The sequence below is a fragment of the Belonocnema kinseyi genome, chromosome 7 (genome assembly GCF_010883055.1).
Source record: "Belonocnema kinseyi isolate 2016_QV_RU_SX_M_011 chromosome 7, B_treatae_v1, whole genome shotgun sequence".
NCBI classification, from domain to species: Eukaryota; Metazoa; Arthropoda; class Insecta; order Hymenoptera; family Cynipidae; genus Belonocnema; species Belonocnema kinseyi.
In genome coordinates, this window is record NC_046663.1 from 129,843,617 (window position 1) to 129,853,401 (window position 9,785).

Below are 9,785 nucleotides of genomic sequence, written 5' to 3' on the forward strand. Positions count from 1 at the left end.
TTGGGATCTTCATGATAAATTTAACATCGACTGATATAGAAAAAAATGAATTTTTTCGTCCGTAGATGCCCGATTCATTAAATACGTTCATTTAATGTGTTTATAATATAAAAATTTTATTTTTATGAGAAAATTTCTTCAATATAATGGCAGGTCCTTATATTATTAATCATCGCTATATTTATACTTATAATTTACACTAATAATTATGAAAAGAAAGGATTATGTTCTCATAAAAACGCACAAACTCGTGCATATTTATTATTATCCAATATGTTAAAATCAATATTGTAAACATCGTTGTACAAACTACGCATTTTGTACATCTTTACTTTCAATCCACCGCCAAAATACAATGATTTCTCGTCTGCAAATCTTCAACCGCTGCTCATAAAAGTCAGCCACGAAATATTAAAGAGGGTGGCACAATGGCCAGTTTCTTGGACTCAAGGTACTGCACCCCGATTCTACGCCTTCAGATATAGACTCTTGGATATACATAAAAATCAATTGATATCAATTGTGTCGTCCCCTCGCCGTCAAGTTTTTGGTTCTGATCGCAACAGAATCTAACATATATAAACCCAGAATCTGAATCAAAAGTCAGTCTGACATCGAATTTCAAATCGGGCGGAAGCTCTGCCCTAGAGTACAACGACGTAAATCTCAAACTATTATATTAATTAAAAGACTCCGGTTATTTGGAAACTATTTCCAAATTGTCGAAAAACAAATTTCAGCATGAAAGTAGAATCAGTGTTGTGCTTTTGAAATTCAATCGAACTTAAGTCGATTAGAATTTCAAAACCCTTTCAAATAAGTGAAACTTTACACAGAAGATCCCTTTTTGACAATACCATTGTCAACCATTATTAGCCCTGAGTACCAGCAGAAGAGTCGAGGCTACCTGCACACTTACAGGCTCCTTTGACAATACTCATTGTCAATCATCGTTACGGTGAATCACCAGAAGGACGATCAGGCCCACCTGTTAACCAGCAAGCACCAGCACGACTACTTGAATCCTTCCGAGCCAACGACAGCAAATCTCATCGAGTAGGAAAATACCAGTTTTAAAGGGATCTTAAAATATTTCAGCAATCCCCAGTTTTACAAGTGCGATTTGGATTATAAAAATTGGTAAGTTTAATCAACGAGTTAAGAACTGAAAATATTTACCATTTCTTTAAAGCTCAATCTTTAAGATCTACCTTTATTTTAAGGTGGAGATCTGGAATGAAGAGTTTCTGCTACCTGTGAGACTCCAGTGCAAATCAAATTTCAAATTAAAAATACCACTACATTTTAAAATTAAGTCAAATATTAACATAATCCTTTTCAATATTTTCAAGTTAGCTATCTCTCTTTAAACCTGTAATTTCTTTAATTTAATAAACTTTTAAATATTACATATTCAGTTGCATTTCAAGTTATTTGTAGAATAGTGTGTAGTTATCTTCACCTTTGGAAGTTATTCTCATCCCTGTTTCGAAATCCTAGATTTAGTTCAAAATCGAAAAACCTTTTAAATAATTATTTTTAACAAGGTAAGTTTCTGCCTAGTAGGACGTAACATACCTCGTTATTAATTTTGTGCATCGGCCGCGGAAATTAAAAACTACCGATAACCAAGATAACTACCAAATTTTTTTTTACTTTAAAAATTTTCTCAAAATTTTTTTTTTCCAGTATTTTAAAATTAAATATTAACAATTTTTCAAAATTTTTTTTAATTATGAAAATTTAATTTACTTTTTGAATATTTTCTTGAAAATAAAACAAAACAAAAAAAGCACAGGGCAATCAACGGAATGCAAAAAATTTGTTAATTTTAAGAATTGTACTTATACTATTTATATCTGAATTTATAATACCTGTATTTATAACCTGTACCATTTATATTTCTGCCCTGTACCCCCAACATATCATTTCTAAAAAATTGTGTATAAACTCTCAGTATTGAGCAAATTAATTTCAACTTATTTTCATAATAACACGCCTTCAAGCTTTACAAAATCCTGAACTAGCAAAAATAATTGCGAATAATCAACAGTTTCCAAAAAATATTCGAAAAAATTCAAAAGCTTATTTAGGCACAGAATTTCAAAACCATTCAATAATTATCACACCTGGTACTAACGATACTTCAGAAATCACTTCTGAATCTCAAATTTAATGTTAAAATTCTCTAATTAATTCAAGTTTCGAGGATAAAACCTTAATTTTTCCCTCAAATTCAAAAAATTTTCAAAATGAAACTTTAGAAAACTACACATTGAACGACGTGACAATCACAAATTTCAACATAAATAGTGAGGGCCAAAATAGAGCAAATTCAACAATAATTGATAATACACGGAAAGATCCTTTAAATAAAGAAAATTATTTTAGCGATTCAAATCCATTTCCACAACAATAATTTAAAGAAATTCAACTAAAACAGGAACATATTATACCGAAAGTAAAAATTCAATCAGACTCAAACTTTGACCCACAAACGTCAAACATGAATAAACTGCCTACTAACCAACAGGTCTCACTCAAAGACGCATTAGAGGTCATTCCATTATTTGACGGAACAAATAACGTCCCTTTTAGTCATTTTGTTGAGGCATGCAAAGAAGCAAGGTCCATGCTACCATGTGTAGAAGTAGAAACAAACCTAGTTAAACTTCTTAGAAGTAATCTTGCAGGGGATGCCCGAAAATGCATATATGGGTATACCTACAATACGATTGATAAACTAATAAATAAACTAAAAACAGTATACGCACCATTAAAAACAGTTTATCAACTTCAAGGAGAATTAGGTAACATTTATCAATGGGAAAACGAAAAAGCACTTTCCTATGCAACTAGATTAAAAGAAATCTCAGATAAAATTAGTGATGAGTATAAAGCAAAAAATAAAATTATTTCAATAGTAGAAGACAATAAAATTAAAGACAATTTTATAGAAGAATTAGAAAAATACGCAGTCGATTGTTTTATTAGAGGTTTAAGAACAGAACTTCAAATAAGAATACAAAAGTCACAATCATTTTCAGAAACAGTTAACAGCGCATTAGACATAGAAAGATCAATTGCCGCAACAGAAGAATTAAGAAAAAGATCAAACTATCCTCAACCAGATGAAATAACAGAAAATAAAATCCAAACTAATAAAGTTAATGTTATTCACGAATATGTCACATTATGTCAATTCTGTGGAAAGATTGGGCATATGGCATATGAAACAAATTTTTTCTAATAATATTCAAATTGAAAGACAATATTTTCCTAAAATTTTTCAAAATGAAAGACAATTTTTTCCTAATCATTCTCAAAATCAAAGACAATTTTCGCCCAATTATTCTCAAAATCAAAGAACCAGTCTAAACCTAATTTCACACAAGAAAATAAAATAATATGCTATTATTGAAAAGAACCGGGTCATATAATTAATGATTGACGTAAAAGACAATATAACAATCAATATCAAGAACAAGAACAACATCAACAATTAAATCCTGCACAACAGTTAAATCTGGAAAACTCCAGTGCCCTTCCCAGACAGGTTGATCAGAGGAAGGCCTAAATCAAGAATCCAATGCATCCAATTCTAATTCTGAAAATAATAAAGAAGAAAAAACTGCAAAAATAAATTTAAGTGTTACTAATACCATCCCTCATATAACACTATCATCAAACGGTTTAAAAAATCCTGTAAGATTAACGGTCGATACAGGAGCTGGTCCCAATTTAATTAAAGAAAAATCAGTCGAATCATTCATAAAAATAAATAAAAAAAATTATTTAAAATTAACAGGAATTAACGAACACCCAGTATACACTCTTGGTCAAATAACAATAAATATTTTTTAAATTCTAACAATTTTTAATATAATTCCCAATGGATCACGATGGCGTTATAGGAACATAATTTTTTCAAAACAATAATGTAAAAATAAACTTCGAACAGAGACAATTAGAAATAAATGAAAAACATCCTTTTGATACTCAAGATGTAATTACAATCCCAGCAAGAACAATTTTGGACTTCTATGTCCATGTTTAAAATAATGAAAAAGAAACCGGTTTTATTCCAGAACTTTTACCAAATAGTGGAATATTTTTAGGAAAGGCAGCAGTAAAAAATAATAATGGTAAAGCTTATCTTAAAATTGCAAATACTTGTCCTTATCTAGTTGAAATTAAAGTCCCTACAGTAGAACTTTTAGATTTCGACGAAATGGAAATATCAGATTATTATACGCAAACTTCAAATGAAAAAGAAACTCAAAATATAGAATTATAACAATTTGAACATAAATTTAACTATTTTGATACTAAATGTAATCAAAAAGTTCATTTTCATCATATTTTAAACATTTCCGAAGAAAATAAACTCGAAAACATAAAGAAATTATTACGTTTAGAACATTTAAATTAAGAAGAATATACTCATGTTGAGAAACTTATTATTAACAATAAAGACATTTTCCAAATCCCAGATGAACCTCTTGAAGCAACTAGCGTACTAAGGCACAGTATCCCTATAGGAGATAGTCAATCCATATTTACGCGACAATATAGACTTCCCCAAATTCAAAGAGAAGAAATAACTAGACAGGTCAATGAATTAATAAAAATTAAAATTGTGAAGCCATCTCAATCACCTTATAATTCCCCTGCTTTTCTCGTACTTAAAAAACCGGATTCCCACGGAAATATAAAATGACGAATGGTTTTAGATTATCGCAAATTAAATGAAAAAACTATAGGAGATTGTTCTCCACGCCCTAATATCACAGATATTTTAGATCAGTTAGGAAAAGCACAATACTTCTCGGTCTGTGACCTGGCCAGTGGTTTTCATAAAATAATAATGAGTCCGGAAGACTCACACAAAACTGCCTTTTCAACGCCCTACGGACAATGTAAGTTCGAACACATGCCTTTCGGTTTAAAGAATGCACCTGCAACCTTCCAACGTTTAATGGATCTCGTTTAAGCCGGCCTTCAAGGAATCGAATTATTTTTATATTTGGAGGACATAGTCCTTTACGCAAATACCTTAGAAGAACACGAAGAAAAATTTACGAAATTAGCAAATAGATTAAAAGAAGCAAATTTAAAACTACAGCCAGATAAATGCGAATTCTTACGTCCAAAAGTAGTTTATCTTGGACATGTCATTGATAAAGAAAGAGTTAGGTCAGATACTAGAAAATTAGAAGCAGTAAGAAATTTCCCCATATCGAAAAAACCTAAAAACATACAAGAATTCATAGGACTTGCAGGATATTATAGAAAATTCATCGATGCCTTTTCAAACATAGCAGCCACACTTAATAAATTATTTAAAAAAGATGTAGAATTTAAATGGACAGAAACTCAACAAAAAGCATTTGAAACACTAAAAAATAAATTGTGCGAAGAACCTTTATTACAAAGACCTGATTTTGCTAAACCCTTTGTTTTGACAACCGACGCTTCCACTTATGCAGTTGCAGGCATTTTATCTCAAGGAAAAATTGGTAAAGAGAAGCCAATAGCATATGCATCACGATCATTAAGCGACAGCGAACGAAAATTCGAAACCTACGAGAAAGAAGCTTTAGCAATTGTCTTTTATGTAACTCATTTCAGACCCTATTTATATGGAAGGAAATTCACCTTAGTAACCGATCATTAGCCATTAGTATGGTTTCAAAATTGCAAAGATCTTTGTTCTCGCGTAACGAGGTGGAAATTAAAATTAGCAGAGTACGATTTCGATGTAATCTTTAAAGCTGGAAAAATGAATGTAAATGCCAACGCCCTATCCAGAAACCCGAATGAGAATATTGAGAAAATTAATAACACTGAAGCATTAATTGCAAATCATATATATTTAACCAATCCTGAAGAATATAAAATCAAAAAATAAGAAATCAAGAAGAAGAATTATTAAATAAAAAATAAGAAATCAATCAGAAGAATTATTAAATCAAGAAATAAGAAATCATGAAGAAAAATTATTAAATCAAGAAATAAGAAATCAAGAAGAAGAATTATTAAATCAGAAGATACGAAAGAAAAAACAAAAGTTGACAAAAAGTAAATTAAGAAAGCGAACGCTAGAAACAACTGAAAATTATGAAGAAAATAAAAAATCGCTGAACATTTTCAGCAAAAAGAATCGAAAGAACTTCAAAATGCAAATTTAGAAGTCAAAAAGAGAGGTAGATCACGCAAGGTTATACTTGACTCACATAAAATAATTCCTGCTTTTGAAAATAATATTGAAGAAAGCTTAAGAAAAGAAAAAGATCATTTTTAATCGGAATATTTATAAATTAAAAAGCAAGGTAGACCAGGCAAATCAATGCACGAAAAACAAAAAGTCATCCCTACTCCTGTAGTTAAAAAGAGAGGTAGGCCTAGAAAAGAAAATATAAAAATTACTCCAACAATGTAAGACTCAGACTCGAATTGCGAATATTTTGATTATAAAAAAAGAAAAGTTGAAGAAAATAAAATAAGAAAATGTAACAAAGAAGAATTACAAAAATCCAGTGAAGATGAAGAAAAAAATTATTATTCAAACACTAGTGCATCAAAAGAAGAAGATAAAGATAATGAAGAAGAAGATGAAGGATATGAAAATGAAATTAATGATGATGAGGAAAATGATAATGAAGAAAATTTAAAAGAAGATAACTATAATGAAGAAAACTATGACTTTAAGCATGATAATAAAAATTATCCTAAAAATAAATTTAATGATACAACACTTCAAGATGATTTTGAAAATCTTAAGGTGATAGAATCAGTAGATAATCGTCCACCCCCGGAACCACCCTCTATTGAAATCCCATTATCCAGTCGATTGAATTCAAATAAAAATATTGTAGAATGTCGTGACAAAATGTCTATGAGAAAAGATAATTATGCATATTATAAAACCGTCGAAGGAAAACGTTGAAATTTTGGGTTCAGCATTCTCGAAAAACGACAACAATTGCCAAAATTTTCTAAACTTCAAAAAGGACTCGCGAAAGAAATAAAAAAGGTAAGCAATTTCACATTACATTACCAATTGGAGGAGAAATAAAAGATAATCTTACAGAAACATTAAAAAATATAAAACTATGCATATTCTCTCTACGAAATTTGGCAGAAAAATTCAAATTAAAATCATTCAGTATAACAAAAACACCATATGTTAATAACGTATCATGGGAGGAAATATTAAATACACTGCAAGCATCATTTTCGGAATCAACTATAAAAGTTATTATTTGCTTGGGAATAACACAATATCCCACTAAAGATACAAGATATCATTTAATTGAAGAAACACACTCGTCAGCAGTAGGAGGTCATAAAGGAGTAACAAAAACTTACAACAGGATAAAACAGAAACATTTTTGCGAAAACATGAAGTTAGATATCCAGAAATATATACAATTATGCTTACAATGTCAATTAAAAAAATGAGTTCGCGTAAAAACAAAAAGTCCGATGGTTATTACTAATAAACCCGGTACAGCTTTCGAAAAAATTTCCATGGACATAGTTGGTCCACTTCCTAAAACAACATCTGGAAATTTAAACATTTTGACCATCCAGGATAATTTTACAAAATACTCATTAGCCATACCCCTTCCAAATCAACAAGCTAGTACCATAGCCGACGCATTTATCAAAAGATTTATATGCATTTATGGTTCACCGAAAGGAGTATTAACAAATCAAGGACAAAATATTCTAAGTAATTTATTAAAAAGATTAGCAAAGAGATTTAGAATCCGACAATTTAAATCAACTGTATTTCACCCACAATCAAACGGACCACTTGAAAGGTCTCATCATTCATTAGCGGAATATCAAAAACAATTTGATGATAAAAATTTAGAATGGGACGAATGGTTAGAATTAGCAATATTTTCTTATAATACAAGTATACATGAAGGTACAAAATGTACCCCATATGAGTTAGTTTTTGGAAAAATAGCACGACAACCCTCAAGTGAACCACCACCATCACATGAAAAACTAGAAACATACGAAGATTATACAATCAAATTAATTACATGATTACATGAAATTCGAAATATAGCAAGACAAAATTTGATAGCAGTAAAAGAAAAATCGAAACAATACTATGACAAAAAAATTAACCCTCAAGATTTCAATGTAGGAGATAGAGTATTTTTACTAGAAGGAGGAAAAATTACAAAATTTGACAATCATTATTCAGACCCTTATGAAGTTTCAGAAATACTAGGAAATGGAAACGTAATAATTAAAATAAATAAATCATCAAAAATCGTATGCATAAACAAACTTAAAATGTCCCATATTGATATTCAAGAAAAAATGTAATCTGAAACAAAACAATAAATGGTCCAAGCAAGAATAATGTTGTTAAATATTTTGGATCAATTTTATTTAAAAATTCATACTCTCTCCAATTCCAGGCTTAAAAACGAAAATACTATGGAAATTCAACACCAGAAAAGAATTGATGAACTATACACTATAATAGAAAGACATGTCGACATATACACTCTTTTACCATGTTTAATTATGTGCGGAGTATATGACTGGAATGACAATATAGTAGATTATTGGGCAAGAAACATTTCTCAGCCAGAAACAACTAAGGAAATTATTCTTACTATTAAAACAAGAGGACCTGAAGCCTACTACAATTTAATAAGGAGCTTTCGAATATCAAACCATAATTTTTTAGCTGCTCTTTTAGACCTTATTTATTAGGTATATAAAACGTACCCAAAATATGCATCATACCTTACTCACAATTCTTATTGTAGAGTTGGAATTCATTTTACAATTACAAATGGAATTAGTTCAGAAATAGCCGCACATAAAGCAGCTTTGTTGAATTTAAAATTGCTAATGGAAACTTATGATCTTTGCGAAGATCCACATTTAAGTAAGGTTACAAAGAAAAAGAAAACTCAAGAAATAAGAATTCAAACGGATTCTGGACCCAAACTAGTACCATGGACAAACTCTTGCCAGCGTTGTCTCTTTGATTCTTCTTCAACCGTCCACAAACGATTAGAGGCCACGAAAGGCTTATATAAGGCCTCAGACACATTAAGAATTAGTTTGTTTCTATTTAAAAAAGAATCACGCGTCCTTCGGCGTACCCACTCTATAGGGCAAAATAATACCAAACCATTTTCCAAAATTATGGTTTTCAAATGAATCGCCTCTCTCACTTCAACGCCTTGGACATTTTTTCCCGTCTAGCAGACTTGATTTTCCTCGTTCTAAAAAAAAATTATATAAATTTGAAATCATCCCTCTAAATAATTTTTGTTCTCTTCTATCTTCTCGTTACCTGAACAAACTCAATATTTCATTTTTACTCACTTAACACAACATATGTTTTTCGAAAGTATCGCAAATTGCACATTACTTGGCTCCAACTAAGAAAGCACCAAGTTTTGACTGAATCGCTATCTCCCTTCGAACTTCTTTAGTCAAATTGTGTTGTTGCTCCTCAGGCAACAGCGACCAGTGAAGTGGACAATCAATATTTAACCCAGGTCTAATTCTGATTGGCTTAAAAGATCCTCCATCTATAAAAACCCAAGGATCAAAAAATCCAACCGGAGTCTTATCACGTTGAAAATTGGGACTAGCCTCATTAAAGCCTCATCCAGCATTCTGTCAATATCTGCCATATTCCGAATTTTTTTCACTAAACGTCACTTCAACAACACAAAAAACTATCAACTGTCTCTTTAGACGAATAACTTTAACTGACCATCTTAAGCACGGGA

General features: G+C 30.5%; 1 protein-coding gene across 1 annotated transcript in view; it reads right to left on the bottom strand.

Annotated features, from left to right (window-relative positions):
• The window catches only part of LOC117176918, a 175,261-nt gene extending 165,476 nt beyond the window's left edge, over positions 1–9,785 (bottom strand). Inside the window, exons 1-2 of the mRNA XM_033367310.1 lie at positions 9,373–9,785; positions 8,996–9,269 (exon numbers count right to left, since the gene is read on the bottom strand). The gene's annotated coding sequence lies outside the window, so the exon portion shown is untranslated. The remainder of the gene's footprint in view (positions 1–8,995; positions 9,270–9,372) is intronic.